Source organism: Helicoverpa armigera, chromosome 1, assembly GCF_030705265.1.
Source record: "Helicoverpa armigera isolate CAAS_96S chromosome 1, ASM3070526v1, whole genome shotgun sequence".
In the NCBI taxonomy this organism is placed as follows: domain Eukaryota; kingdom Metazoa; phylum Arthropoda; class Insecta; order Lepidoptera; family Noctuidae; genus Helicoverpa; species Helicoverpa armigera.
This window is the reverse complement of record NC_087120.1, coordinates 3825846-3848993: the sequence shown is the minus strand read 5'-3', so window position 1 is coordinate 3848993 and position 23148 is coordinate 3825846. Positions and strand designations below refer to the sequence as shown.

The window sequence follows — 23148 nt, the reverse complement described above, 5'->3', positions numbered from 1 at the left end:
ATTCTAATTAGTCCGTCTTTTAGGTTACCAAAAATTATTGGACACGTATTTATTTTATACTATCAAAATTTAAAACGTAATATAAATACATTTAAGGGGATATTGTGACGTTTCTTTTATATAAAATTAGTGAAACGTCTGTTATCTTAGTTGTTATTGGTTTGTGAGAGAAAAGAAAAAATCATGTCCGTCTTTTAAGGGTTATCTAATAAACGGACTAATAACTTTTTTATTCGTCATACCTACTATAGTTTTCTATCATGTATTTTGAGTTTTACTTGTAAAAAGTTTTTAGTCTCAGTCATATATTGATGAAATATTGAGGTGTTGAATTGAATTTTGGAGGTGTAATACCTCCAAATATGAAATAATAATACTTCTTAAAAAATATGGCAATTAAAACAACAGTCATGAGTTAGTAAGTCATTTATTTTATTATAGCATAGCAGTGATATAATTTCAAAATGCCTACAATAGTTTCCTAAAGAAGCGACTAAAAGATTTACTTTCAGAAAACGTTCCAAACTTTGCCAAACTTGATCTTGATACAAACACACATTCGCAATTGTAATATTAGCCAGAATCCACTGATTTTGAAATACATAATTTGCGATTGCAAGTGAAAGGTAAAATTCAAAGATACTACGGAATATACTCGAAACTACGAAACACTACACTAAGCGTGGCGCGACGCGCTCTGCTCATATTAGATAAAATATTCGATTTCGCAGCTTGAAGGTGGTGGGACGATCTGTACAACGTGTAACTTTAATGCGCAAAACCTGAATACAGTTTTATCAGAACAATGAGCAGAGTCTGCACCACGTTCGCGAACGAATTCGCCAAAAGCGTGCATCGACGCGCACAAGCGCAGGTATTGATGTCAATTGCCAGCAGAACCAACCAGTTGGAAAGGTTGAGGAATAACAGGTGTTATGAGCTGTAGACCTCACGAAATCTCTAATTTTCCTTCAGAATTTGGATGGTTGATTTAGAGATCGTTTGTGGTGTTTGAGGTTTTGCGCATTAAACGTTACACGTTGTATAAAGCCTGCTTAATAGCGCTGGAGGCAGGCAAGTTGGGGGAAGCCTTTGTTCAACCGTAGATGATCTTAACGCTGCGGAGGATGATGCGAGTCGAGTGCGAAGCATACATTTGTCCGCAACGGCATCTGTAAAAAGATTACACGTAGTTAGTCTCTCTTGTTCGTGGTAGTTACGCACCTGCACACAAGACTGGACGTCTGGAGAATATTTTGCATTGAATTATAATTAGCTCATTGTAAGGACGTCGAGTGTTATCAATTTATAATCCTATAAATAAAAACCGGCCAAGTGCGATTCGGAATCGCACACGAAGGGTTCCGTACCATTATTTAGAAAATGAGCAAAAAAACACGTTTGTTGTGTGTGTCATGTGAGCCCCCCAAAATATTTATTTTATTCTAGTTTTCAGTATTTGTTGTTATCTATGCTACAGAAATACATCATCTGTGAAAATGTCAACTCTCTAACTATCACGGTTCATGAGATACAGCCTGGTGACAGACGGTGGCCTGTAATTCTGTACGAGATTGTTCTGATGATGAGATTTCACCCGACTTCATCTTCTTTCCTTAACCTGATAAAATAAAGCCATGGGAAATATATTCCTTTCCAGCAGTGTAAGAATTTAAATCGGTACAGCAGTTTCGGAACGTTCAGGGTACAAACAAACAAAGTAAAAGATATGTTTGTTACGTGCGCCTGTTTTGCACTTACTGCTGTGAAACATCATAATATAAAACTCCTTGAAAAAAAAACGAGCACCTATGCGAAGTCTTATTTTTAAGTATTTTATGTATATTTGAAAGTAATATTATGACTGAAATCTACTAATATTATAAGTAACTCTGTATGTCTGTCTGTTACGCTTTCACGCCTAAGCCACTGAACTGATTTTAATAGAATTTGGTACAAAGATAAAGTTGACCTTGAGAAATAACATAGGATAGTATTTTATCCCAGAGTTTTGAAGAGTTCTCTTGGAAACGCGATTAAAAATACTTCAGGTATACGTAAGAGTGTATATCAAATTAGAATTTTGAAGTTTGAAAGTTCATCGGCGATTTGTTTTTTTTTTTTTTGAAAACTTAAAAACTATTTTCAATGACTGACTGGTATACCTTTTAGTGACATCGTAACATTTTTGATAAACTATGCACATTTGGTAAAATTTTCTTCTGCACTGAATGGTCTATACTAATGATTTATGGCATTGTTAGATGTTTCGGCATTTTTGTGTGAACCATTCTCCTGTTATATTGCTCTCGCGTTTAAAAATATTTTCTCATCAATAAACACGATTTAGACAAGTGATAGTACCGAAAACAAATTTTAAGTTAGGTACTGGTGTTGATCACAACTTTAGTCATAACATATTTTGACATTTAAAACATTGGGCCAGAATGCAAAATACAGAAAAGACTGTTAGGATGTACCTTTAGGTGTCGTAATCACTAATTGATAAACCAACCGTGGGTCTTGGAACCCTGTAGAGTCTACAGACTCTGTAGAACTCAGTCAATCCATGATCCTTCATTACTCGGAGATTTTATTTAATAAATCTGCACTGAGTTCTTCTGGAACCTACAGCAATGTTCACCTTAAATTAAAGCAATAATGAGCTACCTGATCATTTCGTTAGACTGGGATATAATTTTGAAATCATAATTCCCTTTCAGCTAAGTATATCTTGGATACCAATGACTGTGTTTCTGATGGCACGTTAAACTGTAGGTCCCGGCTGTCAGTGAACATCTTCTGCAATCGTTACGGGTAGTTAGAACCCAGTAAGTCTGACAACCAGTCGTACCAAGGGGTATTTTGTTGCCCGGGTAACTGGGTTGAGGAGGTCAGAAAGGCAGTCACTCCTTCTAAAACGCTGGTAGTGCTGCATCCTTTTAGACTGAAAGCTGACCTCAACATAGTTGGGAAAAGGCTCGGAAGATGATGAATTCCCTTTCAGCTAAATCATCGTTTAGTAATTCGACACCTGTGGCGTTCAACATGGCAATAATTGAACTTTTTAGATAGCTTTATCTATCCTCAATATTCGTATGATTAGTTCTGCATTTATCACTAGTTTTGTTTTTTTTTTATGTCAAATATGAGACGAGTTGTAAGAGGCATTACTTAAAAACACTGAAAAGCAAAAAAAAAAAAACTAGTCTTAGGTGCATCGGCCTAGAAGTCAGTGTCTAATGGATGTTCCAGAGTTTATACGCCACCGACTTCTAGGCCGATGCACCTAAGAATAGTTTTTTTTTTTTTGCTTTTCAGTGTTTTTGGGAGTCGGTTTTATTTTTTTGTAAAAAGTTTTTTATTTTTGGCTTTTCAGTGACAAGCATAGTTGTCACTATCCGCATTTGTGGAAAGTTCTCATCAATACGAATAATATAAGCCCAAACACTATAGCTAGTTTACATATTCAGTTGTCGAGTTCCCTCGACCTTCACCAGTTTCCATCATCAGGTCAGCTTCAAACCTTCACAGTTGCAAAGGTCTCGTCAATACAAATAATGTAAGCCCAAACGCGATGTAGTTTACATATCCAGTGGTCGAGTTCCCTCGACCTTCTCTCGTCTCCATCATCAGGTCAGCTCCAAACCTTCACTGTTGCATAGTGTTTTCAGACATACACCTCACTGTCAAGTTTTTAACCTATGCACGCCTACAACTTTCGAAGTTTGCCCTCGATTTCTCAGGGTTTCTATCATCAGATCCGTGACCTGATGACTATGAGACCAACCGGCAGCTATTCGAACAAAAAAAGAATCACGTAAATCGGTCTATAAACCTCGGAGTAATCGATGTAAATACATAGAAAAAAAAACACCGGCCGAATTGAGAACCTCCTCCTTTTTGGGAAGTCGGTTAAAAATGGAATAATTTTATCAAATTAGTGTATTGTCATCGGTCCTCAATAAATCTACAAAGTTTGAACGAAATCTGGCCGTTTAAAGTGGGTCAATATCGCGCCCAAAGAAGTCGGTTACATACCTACAAACATACAGGTGAAGCTAATAAAAAGCGTGTAAAAAATAATAGTTTAAAAAAAACTAAAAAACACGCTTTTTATAGAAAAACGAACTAAAAAATAGAAAATAAATTTTAATGAATTTAAATTAAGAAAACAGTGTTAAAAATTTCAATGAATATAAATTAATAATAGTGTGAATACAAAAAAAAATATATTTAAAAAAGCGTGGGGTGCATGGTGTCAATAGTTATAAATATTTTATTGACAGATATGAGTACAGTGATTTTCATTTTGATAATATCTTAAAAAGCACCCCACGCTTTTTTTAAATATTTTTTTTTGTATTCACATTATTATTAATTTATATTCATTGAAATTTTTAACACTGTTTTCTTAATTTAAATTCATTAAAATTTATTTTCTATTTTTTAGTTCGTTTTTCTATAAAAAGCGTGTTTTTTAGTTTTTTTTTAAACTATTATTTATTTTTTACTTTTTAGTTTGTTTTAAAACTATTATTTGTTTTGTAGAATTAAAATTCTCTTTAGTATACAAAAATTTGTCAATATTAGAGAAAACGGCTAAAGATAATTATTGGAAATAAAAATTAACATCGAGTCCTGCCTTATCGACTCTAGAGAAAAATTCTAGAAAATTTTAATTAATTTTCTTACCTTATCGACTATAGATGAAAATTATATAAATTAACAAAAATCATATTTTGCAAATTGAAAAGCCTAGAAGTCGGTGTCTAATGGATGTTACTAAGTTAATTTTGCCACCGACTTCTAGGCCGATGCACCTAAAATTAGTTTTTTTTTTGCTTTTTAGTGTTTTGGGAAGTCGGTTTAATTTTTTTGTAAAAAGATTATTATTTTATTTAAAGCTTTTCAGTGATACGAATAGTTGTCACTATCCATACAAGTGGGAAGTTCTCATTCTCACAAAGAATATAAGTCCAAACGAGGTATTTTACATATTCATTTGTCGAGTTCCCTCGACTTTCTCTGGTCTCCATCATCAGGTCAGCTCCAAACCTTCACTGTTGCATAGGTTTTGTCAATACGAATAATTTAAGCCCAAACACGAGGTAGTTTACATATTCAGTTGTCGAGTTCCCTCGACTTTCTCTGGTCTCCATCATCAGGTCAGCTCCAAACCTTCACTGTTGCAAAAGTCTTATCAATACAAACAATTTAAGCCCAAACACGAGATAGTTTACATATTCAGTTGTCGAGTTCCCTCGACCCTCTCTGGTCTCCATCATCAGGTCAGCTCCAAATCTTCACAGTTGAATAGTGCTTTTAGGCGTACACCTGAGTGTCAAGTTTTTACCCTATGTATGCCTACAACTTTTGAAGGTTGCCCTCGATTTCTCAGGGTTTCTATCATCAGATCCTGACCTGATGACTGTGGAACTAACTGGCAGCTATTCCGAGTCGAACAAAAAAAGAATCACGTAAATCGGTCTATAAACCTCGGAGTAATCGATGTGTATGTGTAACCTCCTCCTTTTTGGGAAGTCGGTTAAAAATGGAATAATTTTATCAAATTAGTGTATTGTCATCGGTCCTCAATAAATCTACAAAGTTTGAACGAAATCTGGCCGTTTAAAGTGGGTCAAAATCGCGCCCAAAGAAGTCGGTTACAAACAAACATACAAACATACAAACCTACAAACATACAGGTGAAGCTAATAAAAAGCGTGTAAAAAGATCCCGACGAATTGAGAACCTCCTCCTTTTTGGGAAGTCGGTTAAAAATTGTTTTTTTCACAGCCCTAAGTACCTACTGATATTCCTCTAAATCGTCTTTATTTATTAGAAAGGGATATTTTAAGCCGCGAGGGTATCTAACCATAGAACCTTACCATCCATCATCAGTTTTAGTATACGTAATAGACCATTTAGTACAGAAGAAAATTTTACAAAATGTGCATAGTTTTTCAAAAATGTTTCGATGTTATAAAAAAAATATGTAAAAATGGACACCAGTCCGTTATTGAAACTATATTGTAAGTTTTCTGAAAAAAAAGGAACAAATTGCCGATGAACTTTGCTATGGGGATTAGTCCAGAGGAAGATTTTGTCACTTTCTTGGCAATTCATAAAAATTTAGATTCGGATATACTCTTAAGCTTTGGTTTCCTAGGAAAGCGGTGCCGTCATATAGCGACCGTAATACAGCGGTGAAAGACATCACCAGAACGTTGTCTATGTAAACAAAATGGGGCGGTTTCCTAGAGAGCGGTAACTGACGCCGTAACTTCAAAAAGCGGTGCCGCCATTTGCATGACGGCCGTCTTGACGGTGTCAGATAGTTTGGTGAACGTTTTATTGAAAGCGGTGAAGCTTTTTTAATACGTATTTGTGTTTTTTTTTTCGGAACAACGTCAAAAAATTGTTACAACTCTTGGAGCAGCGAGGACGACGAAATTTTAATAGATTTCGTTCGAAACCACGAAGGCAATATCTAACATAAAAAGTAAAGATTATAGAAAAGTCAACTAAAACAGAATTGGTGTTGTGAAATTTGAGAAATATTAAATAAAACAGGTTAGTAAGTATGATACAACTAACAAAAAGTTCATGACGGTGTGTTAAAACGGCCGTGGAACTTTCCACATGTAATCACCGTAAAGACGACCGTCTATTTGCGACCGTAATAAGACGGCCGCTATATGACGGCACCGCTTTCCTAGGAAACCCAAGCTTTACGCATGCCTGGCTAACACTTTTTAAGCCTGTAACATATTCCAGTCATAAAAACCTTTTGAAACGTACATAAAGTCCTTAAACCTAAGATTTCGCAAATGTGCCTGTTTTTTTTTTTGCAAGAGAGTATATCTTCTCTAGTAGAGTAGTCTTTATGTTATTTATAGTTCACTAGCTTCCGCTCGCGTCGAGTTTTCAGTTATATCGCATAACCAAGTGAACTCTTCAAAAGTCCGGGATAAAAACTATTCTATGTTCTTTCTCAAGGTCAACTCTATCTCTGTACCAAATTTTATTAAAATCAGTTCAGTGGTTTAGAAGTGAAAGCCTAACAGACAGAGTAACTTTCGCATTTATCATATTAGTAGGGATATTAAGAAGTCCTAGTGGGTAAAGAGAAGTCGTAGTGGCCTAGTGGGTAAAGAGCCAACCTCTCGAGTATGAGGGCGTGGTTCCGATTCCAGGTCAAGCAAGTACCAATGCAACTAAGTTTGTATGTACTTTCTAATTATATCTTGGACACCAATGACTGTGTTTCGAATGGTACGTTAAACTGTTGGTCCCGGCTGTCATTGAACATCCTTGACAGTCGTTACTAACCAAGGGGTATCAGATTGTCCGGGAACTTCTTGTAAAGCACTGGTACTCAGCTGAATCCGGTTAGACTGGAAGCCGACCCCAACATAGTTGGGAAAAGGTTCGGGAGATGATGATGAGTATCTTTATGTTATACCGCAATAAAATCCGTGCAATAATTTATGAGCTCATCGCAAGCAGACTAACAGTTGCCTGGTTGGTCAGTAAACAGCCTTCTAATCTGCACTGCAAAACGCCATTCAAAGAAACAGTAGCGGTGAAGGACTTTGATTTGTAATATGTATTGTTACTGACAGTTTACCTAAATTAAAAAAGGCTTCCCGAAGCTGACAGCTGTAGATGTTGACCGTCGGCACGCAAGACGCCGACGTCACCATCCCGCTATGATGACTCCACCAGGATGATCAGCTGATGATGAGCTGGTCCCCGGGTGAGCTGTGGATGTAAATACAAACGACTGTTTAATCCAAATGACGTTCTAAAGGTGAAAGTTAGTATGTACGGATGTTTGTTCCTCTTTCGCGCAAAAACTGCTGGATAGATTTTGATGAAACTTGGTAGTAATGTAGCGTATACGTTCGAGTATGTATAGGCTTTTATCCGGGGCTGGAAATTAGTTTCCTCAGAAAGCGGGTGTCACCGCTAGTGGTAGCTAGTAGGTATTACATAACACTATGACGAAGTATAAAAAGCAACACATTCGATTTCGTCATAACACCTTGAAACCTAATTGTGGTCGAAGATTATCACAAGACTTTTCTAACAAGTCAAAACAGCTATGGTACGATGTTCTATCATGAAGATTCAGTTTTTCTTTCTTTATTCGATCCTTGGAAGATGGTTAAATCTGTTATTACCTTAGATTCCATTACATACTTACACACAGGTCAATTTAATAAAAAAACTTATTTTTCAATTTCAATGTCACTATAATGAGGATTCTAGAGCCACATTAACGCGCCATTTCACCGAAGACCTGCCAGAAGTCAGCAGTGGCGAAATCGAGATCGCTCTGAGACAGCTCAAAAATGGAAAAGCCCCTGACGAGGATGGCATTACAACAGAGCTATTAAAAGCAGGAGGAAAGCCCGTACTGGGGGAGCTCCAGAAGCTTTTTAATGTTTGAAGGGAGAACTCCAGAGGCGTGGAGTAGGAGTGTTGTCGTCCTGTTCTTCAAAAAGGGAGACAAAACCCAGCTGAAGAACTATCGACCCATTTCCCTCCTAAGCCACGTATATAAGCTGTTCTCAAGAGTGATCACGAACCGACTTGCGCGAAGACTCGACGAATTCCAACCACCGGAGCAGGCTGGGTTTCGGAGCGGATACGGCACCATAGACCACATCCACACAGTGCGGCAGATTATACAGAAGACCGAAGAGTATAATCAGCCCCTGTGTCTAGCATTTGTGGACTATGAGAAGGCCTTTGACTCGGTTGAAATCTGGTCTGTTCTGGAGTCCCTGCAGCGTTGTCAAGTAGATTGGCGATACATCCAAGTGATGAGATGTCTCTACGAAGCCGCTACAATGTCCGTCCAAGTACAAAATCAGCAAACAAGGCCCATACCGTTGCATCGAGGAGTGAGACAAGGGGATGTTATTTCCCGAAACTGTTCACTAATGCAATGGAGGATATGTTCAAGACGCTGAACTGGAAAGGACGTGGCATCAACATCAATGGCGAACACATCTCTCACTTGCGATTTGCTGACGATATCGTCATCATGGCAGAAACGCTGCAGGACCTACAACAAATGCTGAACGACCTGGCTGAATCTTCTCTACGCATCGGCCTACGGATGAACTTGGACAAAACCAAGGTCATGTTCAATGAACATGTTCTACCGGAACCGATTGCGATACACGGCGCCGTTCTCGAAGTTGTTCGGAAATATGTATACCTCGGGCAGACATTGCAGTTAGGTAGAAACAACTTTGAGGACGAGGTGAATAGGAGAATTCAGTTGGGTTGGGCTGCATTTGGGAAGCTACGTCGAGTCCTAACATCGTCGATCCCACAGTGCCTAAAGACGAAAGTCTTCAATCAGTGCGTCCTACCTGTCATGACTTACGGAGCCGAAACGTGGACACTGACGGTACGGCTGGTCCACAAGTTTAAAGTCGCTCAGCGGGCTATGGAAAGGGCTATGCTTGGCATTTCTCTGAGGGATCGCATCAGAAATGAGGTAATCCGTCAGAGAACCAAGGTCATCGACATAGCCCACCGAATCAGCAAGCTGAAGTGGCAGTGGGCTGGCCATATTAGCCGAAGAACCGATAACCGTTGGGGTAAACGAGTTCTAGAGTGGAGACCACGCCTCGGCAAGCGTAGTGTAGGACGTCCTCAGGCACGGTGGAGTGATGACTTGCGCAAGACGGCTGTCAGGAGCTGGATGCGAGTAGCCGAAAATCGATCTCAGTGGCGTGCACTTGGAGAGGCCTATGTCCAGCAGTGGACTGCGATAGGCTGATGATGATTGATATACCTACTTTTAAAAGATTTATGTTAACAAAACGCCTAATGATGATCCATTAAGTATGTATTTCGCACTTAACGTGCATCTTGATTAAATCTATACTATAATATTATAAAGCTGATGAGTTTGTTTTTTGGTTTGCTTGAACGCGCTAATCTCAGGAACTACTGGATTTGAAGAATTCTTTCAGTGTTAGATAGCCCATTTATCGAGGAAGGCTATAAGCTATATATTATCACGCTAAGACCAAAAGGAGCGGAGCACCAATGAAGAATGTTTCAAAATCGGGGGATATTTTCCTATTGAGAGAGCTTACGCTGCGTGCGCTGCGTAAACGGTTCAAGTTTCGCAAAAATCATGTATGCCAGAATTGTTCCCCTTTAAAAGTTCAAAAAAAGTAGTCCGCGACAGCATATGTCTATCTTTTAAGGTTAGCTCACTATAACCGTCGCAAGTTAAAGTCGGCGTTAGCCCAAAGTAACTATTCCACACGGACGAAGTCGCGGGCGGGAAACTGTTACAGCCTTTTTATCGTCCCACTGCTGGGCACAGGCCTCCTCTCACATGGAGAAGGATTGAGCATTAAATTGATTTTGGATTGGAGAAGGATTGATTTTGCGGGCGGGAAAGCTATATTTAAAATAATCACAAACTAATGTTTTAACCTTTCGCATCCATTGTAATAAATCTACAACTTTGCAAGCAACCCAATACGCTTAGGAGTAAAAAGCTAATTGGTAGATTAATTTCAAAAAAGATAAAAATTTTCGTAAAGAATACGTGTTCATTATTTTAGGGTTATCTAAAAGACGGACTAATAACTTTTTTCATTCACCATTCCAATTATGAGTAATCTATGAAGCCAATGGGTAACTCAGTGGTTTTATAGTATTCTCGGTAAATCATAATTTCACACATATCTTTAGATGGGCGTAAAATTCTAAATTATATCGTAGTTCGAACGAACAACGAGTCAATTTATCGTAAAGGTGTTGAAATAGGACAATTACCTTCGCAGCCGTTGGTGGTCAGGCTTTCTTCAGCCAGTAGACTGAAACGATGATGATGATAATGGGTGATGATGAATGATGATACTTGCTACACAGGTAGCAGGTAGTAGTAGGCAGGCAGCAGACAGGTATTCTGAAATCAAGTGAACAGCATACATTAGGATTTTTGAAATGAATGTCGCATTATTTTAACAAACTTTTGAAAAAGGTTATTCATCTTTTTTATTGTTTTTATAAAGTCATATGAAAAAAGGGACTCTTGAATTAATAGACGTGTATCAAGAATGAGTTCATGGCGATCAGTTTCTTATAAAACTTTCAAAAGATGGAGGTTTAGAACTGCGTTAATGATGAAGATTACAGACTCGTTTTTAATCATATTGGGAAGACCTTTACACAAAAAAGCGGGAATTCTAATGTACAGAGCTATAGAAATCCGTATTACCGATCTGTATAAAAATAATGGTTTGTTTGCCAGATTACCTCAGCCTAAAATTGAGTCGTAATAACATTGCATACGCCTTTTTTTATTCCTACCTATACCTACTTGTTATTGGGTTATTGGGGTATATTGTGTAGCCCGGGTAACGGGTTTGAGGAGGTCAATCAGGGCAGTCGCTTCTTGTAAAGCACTGTTACTCAGCTACAGTTAGACTGGAAGTCCACTTCAAGATAGTTGGGAAAAAGGCTCGGAGGATGATGATGAATATACCTACTTGTTTATAGTGATATTATTACCACTATCAGCGGTCACATCAGTGTTATGTTTTTTGAATACTTTCTCAATCGGTTCATCTTTGGTATAGTGTATTTTCAAAACCCAAAATTTATCTTTACACGTACATTTCACGGCATTGGTACCGATCACTTGATTTATCATAATTATTAAAAATGTGTACTTACGGTTCAGGGATATAATTATCTCTGAAGGTCTCAAATGCACTCAAGTATAACTGACTGCCACCTCCCTACTTTTGATGTTTATTATCCTAGGTTTTTAAAGATGCACCGACCAGCACTATTGTTTAGTAGATACCGAGAATCCGCCTCGTCTTCATCTGAAACACATCAATGATTAAATTACTACCTGTCTTTAAACTAGTTTCATTATTCATATTGCTGAGGAGTTTATTCCACCACTTCTTTGTCCCAGCAAAAACACATAGGAAGTGGAAGGGCGGGCGTTTTGGGGGCTGTCTTTTGTAAATTTGGCGTTCGAAAAGTGCTGATTTTCAGCCTACTTTGAATAAATGACTTTTGATTTTGATTTTTGATTTTTAATTCATCCAATGTTTTTCTAAGTAAATTAATGTATTCGTATTAAAAGGGTATGAGTGGTTTGATGAACTGCGGTCATATTCAAGATGGCGAGTTAGGGTTGGGTATTCATAAAGGATATCTATTATGGCAGTACTTTAGTATTATGGGTAACAATGTAACCATTAAAATCAGTAAAGTGAATGAAAAGTGGTCTTGCAGATGTCAACAGCTTTCTTCCCTATTGCGAGCGGCATTATCGATTCACGTATTAAAATTAATCTCGTTTTAAATATGAGTATGTAGAATCGGACACAGCTAAACTTTATAATGTTTTTTTTTTCCTTTTTTATTTAACACCATTTACGCAACAAAATTCAATAATGACTAATTCAACATTTTTTACCTAATGCAAAATTGATTAGTTCAGTGCAGCCTCACTTTGCGACAATTATACATTTCTACTCGAAATAGGGAAAATATTTTAATATTTACCTTCACAACCACCTTCCATTACGATAAAACTTACAGAAACACTGTTATCCACAAATAAATGAACGATTGCTCAAATTGATCCGTAATAAATTCTAGCAGACAATTTATGATACTAAAGGGAGCTCATAAATTGTAGCACTGAATCGAACCCTTGAGGGAAGGGGGATGTAGGTAAAACAGTGTCTGTTCAGTGCCTGTTTTATCCACCAGGCGCGCATGGCACCTAGAAAGCTAGTCACCCCAAAAGTCTTTCAGTAGATCTAGGTCCCCCGGCGGTATCCGTCCTGTGGGCCTAATCTACGATTTTATTTTACTTAATATGTGACTGTGTGCCACTGTGTTTTGTGCCAAATGTGCTATTTTGTGAATATAAAATTCAGTTCAGATAAATACTTGGTAACAAAATTTTGTATTGATGCTTTAAGCACAAGAAAAGCTAACCTAACCTCTTTGTTTGGTACAGAACACAAATGCAATCCACGGTCGTATTTCTTGTATGATAGGCATGTTGGACGTAAGTAGTTTAGATAAATATTTCAGATGAGTATGCGTTTGATAGAGGAGTAAGTATTGATTATGTTTGGAACCTGCATTGCGATTAACTGATAGCGATCTTGCTTAGCGGCCACCGCAACAGTTTTCAATTGTAAAATATTTGGCGACTGTATTTTGTCTCTGAATTAACTTAATCTGGCAAAAGTTTTATGACATATCGCCTGCAAGCAAGCAATACCTCCTATCTGACTCCGGGTGGATTTTAAAGGGGAACAATAAAACTTAATAAAATCCTTATTCCGAGGTAGGTATAATGAGATACTGAAAATCAAAGTTTTCTTTTTTTACGCATAGTATTGCTTAATAAAGTTTTTTGTTTTTATTTCGAATCTAAAGGTAGTTTATGGTAGATACGAGTTTTTTGAAACAAAAATGTCAGATAGAAGGTATTGCTTGCTTGCAGTCGATATACCTTCTTAAGATCATCGTTTTTTTCAAGGATAAAGTTCATCACATATAGGTAGTTAAAATGTAGCAAGACCTTATAAACTGGGCATTGCGTTCGCTTCACTTTCATATTTTAAGTTAAATAATTATATGGCAAATATCTTCATATTCTGAATATGTAGGTTGACTTGTAATTAGTGACTGATACTTCAACACGTGAACAAACAACTTTCCCAAAGAAACTTATTTTTTATTCTCATAAGTTTAATCACAATAGAATAAAAGTTCCAGTTTTGAACTGTGTGTTTGTTTTGCTAATTCATAAAATACATTGATAAAAAAGAATAAAAAAAAGTTTATTTAGAAAAGTTGATTTTAATCATAGGTAAGTAGATTCACGCGTTCAATAATCAAATATGCGTCGATTAGTTACCATAAAGGGAAAATCAATCTATTACCCTATTTTTCGTGACAGTAAGATTAACGACATCTATTATGCCGTGTAGCGACGGCTTAAGAATACATATGTCGCTACCCCTTCTTCCAGTGGGTGTCGTAGAAGTCGACTAATGGAGACAATTGCACCGAACACCAGTGCGAGAGAAGGAAAACTCGAAAAAAACCCTCTATCAACCCGTCTGGCCAGCGTGATAGCAGTAGGCTAAATACCTCCATGAGCAGCACAAAAAAGCCACGGCCCCTAGTTCCCGGCAGTCCCGTTATTCCCGGTCACGGTGGCGACCGTGGTTACGGCGGGGCAGGGGGTGCGAAGAATCTCCGGGTTACGGGAGGCCACCAAACAAAACTGACTCTGGCGACGTACAACGGCCGCACGCTACGGCTTGACTCGCATCTGGCGCAACTCGAGGTGGAACTTGGGAAGATTAGGTGGCACATATTAGGGTTATGTGAAGTTCGAAGAGAGGGGGAGGACACCATAACCCTCGAATCAGGTCACCTAATGTACTTCCGAGAGGGAGACCAACAATCCCAAGGTGGCGTTGGGTTTCTGGTTAATAAGTCCCTAGCTGATAACGTTGTGGAGGTGTCTAGTGTGTCGAACAGGGTAGCGTACCTTATCATAAAGCTCACCGACAGGTATAGCCTCAAGGTAGTGCAAGTGTACGCACCGACCTCGACACATTCAGACGATGAAGTGGAGGATATGTTTGATGATATATCAAGGGCCCTCCACTTCACTACAAAGACCCATTACACCGTTGTCATGGGGGACTTTAACGCTAAAGTGGGAGTACAGACTTGCGGCGAATCGGCAGTAGGATCCCATGGATTTGGAAGCAGGAATCATAGGGGGCAAATGCTCGTCAACTTCCTCGAACGCGAGGGGCTCTTTTTGATGAACTCCTTTTTCAAAAAGCAGCCCCAAAGGAAGTGGACGTGGCAAAGCCCCGACACTATGACTAAAAATGAGATTGACTTCATCATGACGAACAAGAAGCACATATTCAGAGACGTCTCCGTGATCAATAGGTTTAATACCGGTAGCGATCACCGACTTGTCCGAGGCTCTCTGAATATCAACTTCAAGGCCGAACGTTTCCGTCTGATGAAGGCCAGGCTCCGACCAACACTGCTCCAAACCATGACAGGATCCGAAACGTTCCAGTCAAATTTGGAGAACCGATTTGCCGCCGTGGAAACCACAACAGACGTTAACCAGAACCACGAATATGTGGTTCGGATCCTCAGGAGGAAGGTTCGAGATTCTGTAACATGCAGCGTAAGGGCAAGAAATCAAAGCTTTCGGAAGAGACATTAGGGCTTATGAAGAAACGACGTGAAAACCCGCCTGTCACTTCGTCAGCTAAGCGGGCTCTAAACCAAGAGATCAACAAGCACGTACGACGCGACCTCCGGTACTCCAATACTCTTGCCATTGAAAGAGCAATTGAGCTGAATCGGGGGTCAAAGGTGTTCGTACAATCTCTTGGAAGAAGCCACTTGACGAAGCTGACCACAACAAGTGGAGAAGTCGTTTCTTCGGTGCCGGCAGTCCTTTCGGAAGTGGAAAATTTCTATGGCCGGTTATACGCATCGCATGCATCTCGACCTGATCCCGGAAATGAGGATTCTAGAGCCACATTAACACGCCATTTCACCGAAGACCTGCCAGAAGTCAGCAGTGGCGAGATCGAGATCGCTCTGAGACAGCTCAAAAATGGAAAAGCCCCTGGCGAGGATGGCATTACAACAGAGCTTTTAAAAGCAGGAGGTAAGCCCGTACTGGGGGAGCTCCAGAAGCTTTTTAATGCCGTCCTCTTTGAAGGAGAACTCCAGAGGCGTGGAGTAGAGTGTTGTCGTCCTGTTCTTCAAAAAGGGAGACAAAACCCAGTTGAAGAACTATCGACCCATTTCCCTCCTAAGCCACGTCTATAAGCTGTTCTCAAGAGTGATCACGAACCGACTTGCGCGAAGACTCGACGAATTCCAACCACCGGAGCAGGCTGGGTTTCGGAGCGGATACGGCACCATAGACCACATCCACACAGTGCGGCAGATTATACAGAAGACCGAAGAGTATAATCAGCCCCTGTGTCTAGCATTTGTGGACTATGAGAAGGCCTTTGACTCGGTTGAAATCTGGTCTGTTCTGGAGTCCCTGCAGCGTTGTCAAGTAGATTGGCGATACATTCAAGTGATGAGATGTCTCTACGAAGCCGCTACAATGTCCGTCCAAGTACAGAATCAGCAAACAAGGCCCATACCGTTGCATCGAGGAGTGAGACAAGGGGATGTTATTTCCCCGAAACTGTTCACTAATGCAATGGAGGATATGTTCAAGACGCTGAACTGGAAAGGACGCGGCATCAACATCAATGGCGAACACATCTCTCACTTGAGATTTGCTGACGATATCGTCATCATGGCGGAAACGCTGCAGGACCTACAACAGATGCTTAACGACCTGGCTGAATCTTCTCTACGCATCGGCCTACGGATGAACTTGGACAAAACCAAGGTCATGTTCAATGAACATGTTCTACCGGAACCGATTGCGATACACGGCGCCGTTCTCGAAGTTGTTCGGAAATATGTATACCTCGGGCAGACATTGCAGTTAGGTAGAAACAACTTTGAGGACGAGGTGAATAGGAGAATTCAGTTGGGTTGGGCTGCATTTGGGAAGCTACGTCGAGTCCTAACATCGTCGATTCCACAGTGCCTAAAGACAAAAGTCTTCAATCAGTGCGTCCTACCTGTCATGACTTACGGAGCCGAAACGTGGACACTGACGGTACGGCTGGTCCACAAGTTTAAAGTCGCTCAGCGGGCTATGGAAAGAGCTATGCTCGGCGTTTCTCTGAGGGATCGCATCAGAAATGAGGTAATCCGTCAGAGAACCAAGGTCATCGACATAGCCTACCGAATCAGCAAGCTGAAGTGGCAGTGGGCTGGCCATATTAGCCGAAGAACCGATAACCGTTGGGGTAAACGAGTTCTAGAGTGGAGACCGCGCCTCGGCAAACGTAGTGTAGGACGTCCTCAGGCACGGTGGAGTGATGACTTGCGCAAGACGGCTGGCAGGAGCTGGATGCGAGAAGCCGAAAATCGATCTCAGTGGCGTGCACTTGGAGAGGCCTATGTCCAGCAGTGGACTGCGATAGGCTGATGATGTGATGATGATGATGATGATTATGCTAGTGCAAAATTGTATCAGATGAAAAATGTAGCTCCATCTTTGACATCATGCGGCGCGCACTCTGGTGGTCAATTTTGGTAACCTTATATTTAACTTACCCTCCTGATAATTATGCCGCCCTAGTACTCGTGCGGATAAAATGAGATTCGGACTTGACGTGCGGAATATTGCCTACACGACAGACGGAATGCGTATCCAATAAAGAAACTGCAAACAATGTTTATTGAATATGTTTGAATATTTATTTATATAAAAAAATCAAATAATAAATATGCAACTGATAATTTGCCTTGAAATTATTAAATTAATAATAAAAAATGCAAAAGAATTGGGAAACAGCAGAGCAAATAATGCTTATCGAAGCTATTTAAGCAAAATACTCATCTAACCGTAATTCGGACTCCCAAGACACAGGCCTAGCATAGTTTAGGGATCGCCGATCCAAGAAAATAATGTCTACATATACATATACATATAGTTACCTACACCAAATCAACGTACCTAACTTAATTTTTAGGCAAACAAAATGTAACTGTGGATAAATAAAAATGTTATTAGTAAAAAAATTATCACAAGGTTTAAAATTATCCTTGGAACAAAAAACATTTTTAGGCACCGATTATTTGCCACTAATTAAATCCATTTTCATCAATTTGTAGGCAATTTGCCAACTATCTAGCTAATTGAATAATTCTTAAATAGCCGTTTTTCCGCGATTTCATAGATAAGTGAAAAAGCTTTTATTAGGTCGATCTGCATGTAACTATAGTATACTGGAAATTAAGGTTACCAATTTAACCATCTTCCAAAGATCCATGAAAATTATTGGCAGATGTATGTAATTTTGATGACAGTAGAATAAAATGGTACTGTCAAACTGATCACACACACTGGAACATAGCTGTGTTTAGACTTATTTGAAAATCTTGTGTTGAACTTTGACCATGCTTAGGTTGGGTTGTCATGGTTATGGTTAAACGAAAAAGCTGGATTTTACGAGCATTTATTAAAACCTGTTTTATTATTTATTGAATATAAAGGAGATCATTCAAGTCTCGAACATTTTGTACCCAACAATGAAAGTAAAAGCCGGCCAGAGTAAAAAAATAGTAGATTCTCGTAGAGAATAACTTTCATATTTGGGTACGAAATGAATGATGTCCTTTATTAATTCATCATCATCCTCCGAGCCTTGTCCCAACTATGTTGGGGTCGGCTTCCAGTCTAATTAATAATTTATATTCTAAGAATAATAATTTACAAAAGTTTCTCAATATTTTCAATTTAAAAAACTTCACAACAGATTTATTATATGGCGTATATGTAGATGATGAAATACTACGTCACTCCAACCGCATCCTTGCATTTCTGCAGTGCTAGTAATTTAACGCAACGATATTGATCTCCTGTGACGTCAGATGTTCCTCTACTACCGTTCCCAATATTTTATCTATCTATTGTTTTGCCTACTAGAGATAGGAAATTGATATTGTTGTTATGATGTTAATGTCAAAATTCTATCTGCAGTATGCAAATCCATCGATATCTATACTATATTCTATATATAATATTATAAAGAGGAAAAGTTTGTTTGTTTGTTTGGTTGTAATGGATAAACTCAAAAACTACTGGACCGATTTTAAATATTTTTTCACCATTGGAAAGCTATATTATCTGCGAGTAACATGATTACATTTTATCCTGGTGCGGACAGTAGCTTCCACGGGACGTAGGTGAAACCGCGGTAAAACGGCTAGTATAGAATATTTTGAGTAGCCGTTAGGGTTTGTAATGAAAAAAAAAGCTGGCAGCTAGGCCATTCTGGCAACAGTTACATGAAGCAAGCAGATTGAGGAGCACACCAGCTCATTGTTCATCCCACTGTTCATTTTGTATACAGCCTGAAAGACCAAGGTTTTAGGTTTCTTCATCATAAATTGTTTATTTCATTATTCATTACTATAATTTTACCTGCAATTTATCTCGGGTAAACAAAAAGTTGTAGGAATAAGAATCTTTGTTTGCAGAGACACAGTATTACAGGGTTTTGGTTGATTTACATTAAGGACAGCATATCTCACTTGTTTAATCGGTATGCAAATTGAAGTAGAAACTGGTGCAGAATACACGTGAATGTAATCTGTACCAGTAACTATTTTGAACCACTGACTAAATGTCAAAAACCCCTAAGTACTCATCGACCTACCGATAAAATATTGTTCCACTATATTAGTATCTAATGTGATGATGAGAGTCATCTTCCAGTCTATCCAGATGCAGGGAACCAGAGTTTTATATACATATGTACATGGAGCGACTGCCTATCTGACCTCCGCAATCCTTTCACCTGGGCAACCAAACAACGTATTAGCCTGCCTAACGTTATCTTTTCCTTTATCAAGTACATGATGAGTGACAAAATTTTGCATTGAGATTTAGTATTTAGTATTTTTTTTAATAAGACAGACAAACACATGTTTCAGTAGTAACATATAGGACGTGGTAAAGGACGGGCGTTATTTAATAAACGATTTTTGATTTTGACTGCCAAGAATGTTGCAATGACAGGAACCCTATAATTTATTGCGCTTTCCGAAGAGATCGACCGCACCTGGTGCTGCTTAGCCTTACGATTGATCTTAGTCATTAGCTTTTCTATACAAAAATAGATGAAAAGGCATAACTATGACATTATTGCTTTCAGTGTCTTCAGATCGTCTATCAGCAGTTAGCAGAGGCTGTGCAGTCCTTTTGAAGTCTGTGGAACTGAACATCATGAGGTGTATATGGAGTTATTTGGTAATCTATACTAATATTATAAAGAGGAAAACTTTGTTTGTTTGTTTGGTTGTAATGGATAAACTCAAAAAGTACTGGACCGATTATAAATATTCTTTCACCATAAGAAAGCTATATTATCTGCGAGTAACAAAGGCTATATTTTATCCCGGTGCGGGCAGTAGCTCCTACGGGACGCGGGGGTGAAACCGCGGGAAAACGGCTAGTGCTCAAATAAATATTGTAGCACTAACGTTACTCAATAAAGATAATGCATTCTAGAGATAACAGAATTTTGTCAGTTTTCAACTTTGTAACAAGATGAGACCATTAAGTGTATGTTTAAAATATTACATGGGATACAGTCATTCCTTTATAGTTTAACTTTTTTAGCCAAATTATAAGCACCTGAACAGTATGATATGAACAAAACGAGATAATAGGATGTGCATGAATATGAACATATCGAATGAATTGTATGCATCTCTATTTTTTATATAGTAAATAATAATTATTATGAACAGATAAAAAATTTATCCAAACTAATATTATAAATGCGAAAGTAACTCTGTCTGTCTGTCTATTCATCACGCCTAAACTACTGAACCGATTTGTGTGAAATTTGGTATAGACATAGTTTGGAACTTGAGCAAGGACAGTATAGCTTTCATTACAAAAAGTGTATAGTTGAGAAAAACGCTCTATGATGATTTTTTTTTTTAAGATAAGCTGTCGCAATTTTTAAGATATTCGTGGAAACTGACCCATTACTTAATTTTTCCAGATCACTAACTCTGAACACATGCTGCCCTTCCTACAGAGATGAAAATATATAACATGCTCAGAGGGTAAGGTTTACTTTCATATTCCAATCTTTCTATTATTTTTATATAGCAACATGATTTACGTCAGTTCCGGCGTTCATCGGCATGATATTTTGGTTTTGAATGTGAATGTCGATCAAACAGAATATGGATGGATGGATTTCCTGATACTAAAGACATAATTAGATTACTCGCACAACTTTCTATTCCTTTACATTAATAATAACTTTACATTTTCCAGTAATAACTACGTGCATCGTCCCGCGGGCGGGATAGGAAGATGAAATGCACATTATAACTCCAAAAAAATAAGTAAGTACTAACGAACTCAGAAATATTTAAGTATTTCTGAGTTCGTTTCGTCTGTTTAATAAACAATTTATAAACAAAACAGTAATTCAAATACGCACACCAAAAAATAATAATTTGAGTAAAACTAAACGCGTCATATAATACCGGGGACTAAATAAAATAGATAATTTCACTTTTATGTTCTCCTTATGAAACATTATACTGATAATATACATACGTAGCACATGACATCATAATTATTTAGTAAGAGCTAACAAAAACAGCTGATAGGATTCGATCGGTGATGTCATAGATATGACGTCACAGTGTTGATTGCTTAGGTTTCCATGTTATCCTAGTACACAAAATGTTCTTTTTCTTTTTTCTGGACTGTGGCTGGTTGTGTTTATTAAATACTAGATTTCGCCCGCGGTTTCACCCGCGTCCCGTAGCCGGATGGTGACAAAAACTATCCTAAAACCTTCTCCCGGGTCTAAGTTACCTCCCCTCTAATTTTCAGCCAAATCGGTCAAGCCGTTTTCATGTTATATCGTGGCAACGGAAAGCGGGTTCCATTTTTATATATACAGATATATTTTTTGTATTTATAGATATATAGATATTTCGAAATCCCGAGTTCTTGGATTTTAAATTATTGACGGTCATAAACTAAACGATAAAAATGCTATGATTTTGATTAATCCGTGCTCAATATTAATTTTATGATCTATTTTCTACTCTCCGATTATTATTTACTGGTAGATAAAAAAAAACTCCTAAGTTATTATTACCACAGCACGTGGTTTGGCGTCGAATGCGCCTGCGTGAAAAATATGGTGGGCTGAAATACGAGCCAGATTACTAGGAGACCAGAAACAAAAGGAGTTAGTTACAAAGTTAGTTTTTCTTTTAAACTTGAAACTTACAAAATTTTAAAGGTACTGTGCAGGAGGTCAAGCTACCCTAACTGGACTTATTTTAATAAGCAACCATTAACATTTCACTATTGTGATAATAATAATAATATGTATTTTATTTACCATGGCTTACATACCTACAAAGTTAACGATAACTGCATCTGAAGTAAACTCACTTGACTGAAAGTGTGCGCTGTCATTTGGGTCAGAGAGCTAGTATTGATCCATTACAAGTAAAGAGCACTAGGCACTCATAATGACCAAGAGACTAGTTACTAACTTAAGTGCTCTTGGAGGGAAATACGAACTCAAATACCTACAATATGACAAGTAGTATGACGTGTCGTATACCTAGCTCATTTTCTCAAAACTATACATACTCTCAAAATAGGTGTAATTGTTCTGTTTTCGTGTGGTATTGGCAGAAATCAGATAAAAAGTTATAGATTATTAACCCCAAGAACATTTCTTGAAAATACTTACTAAACTTAACCGATTTATAGTAAGCGAACATTACTTATATATGTATATGTAAGTCAGGAAAACAAACCTTATTCAGTGAGCTATCCAAGGAATATCTTAACGGCAGCGTGAGTTCAAGACCCGACCGTTCTTGAGTTTTGCGGTCAAGTCTCTTCATGGTTTCTGTTTAGGAAAATGCACGATACAAAAGTAATTAACGCCTGCAGTACAAAACTGCGTGATACACAGCATGTTCAGGTAACAACAAGTAGCTTATGTGTTAATTCAAGAGGTCAGCTTCTTACATAATGAATTATATCAGCCGTTTACATATGAAGAAGCAACAAACGCGTACTTAAACATTTCGCCTTTCATCACGTGATTGGTGATGAAACAAGTGATGCAAAAAAAAATACAAAATTTTTCGGAATTATGCTGCGATGCACAATTCGAGAAACTGTCAGGTGTGGGGTTCGAACCCACGCTCCCTCTCGGGAACCAGAGCTTAAATCTGGCGCCTTAGACCACTCGGCCAACCTGACTTATATTACCCAGTGAAACAACCCTTGGTATTCATATTTCAGCTTCGTTATATTGATGAAAGAACCATCTATGTATAACTGAGATGAAAAGTTCACACTACTGTTAATTAGAGTCAGCCAAACACCACCTAATAAGTGAAATGTGCAACACAGCAAAT

At 38.3% G+C, this 23148-nt stretch overlaps 2 long non-coding RNA genes and 1 other non-coding gene across 3 annotated transcripts in view; 1 reads left to right on the top strand and 2 right to left on the bottom strand.

Moving 5' to 3' along the window:
- LOC126054100 (uncharacterized) overlaps positions 1-23148 on the top strand; it is a 219134-nt gene that overhangs the window by 53495 nt on the left and 142491 nt on the right. The window contains exons 4-6 of the long non-coding RNA XR_010277613.1: positions 19881-19975; positions 20739-20802; positions 21020-21090. This is a non-coding gene — a long non-coding RNA (uncharacterized LOC126054100). The remainder of the gene's footprint in view (positions 1-19880; positions 19976-20738; positions 20803-21019; positions 21091-23148) is intronic.
- On the bottom strand, positions 414-12740 carry LOC110373017 (uncharacterized). The gene is made up of 5 exons (XR_010276977.1): positions 12574-12740; positions 11725-11879; positions 10822-10954; positions 7634-7767; positions 414-1172 (listed from the first exon to the last, which is right to left on the bottom strand). It is a non-coding gene; the product is annotated as an uncharacterized LOC110373017 (long non-coding RNA).
- Trnal-uaa (transfer RNA leucine (anticodon UAA)) lies at positions 22907-22990 on the bottom strand. Its single transcript has one exon. It is a non-coding gene; the product is annotated as a tRNA-Leu (tRNA).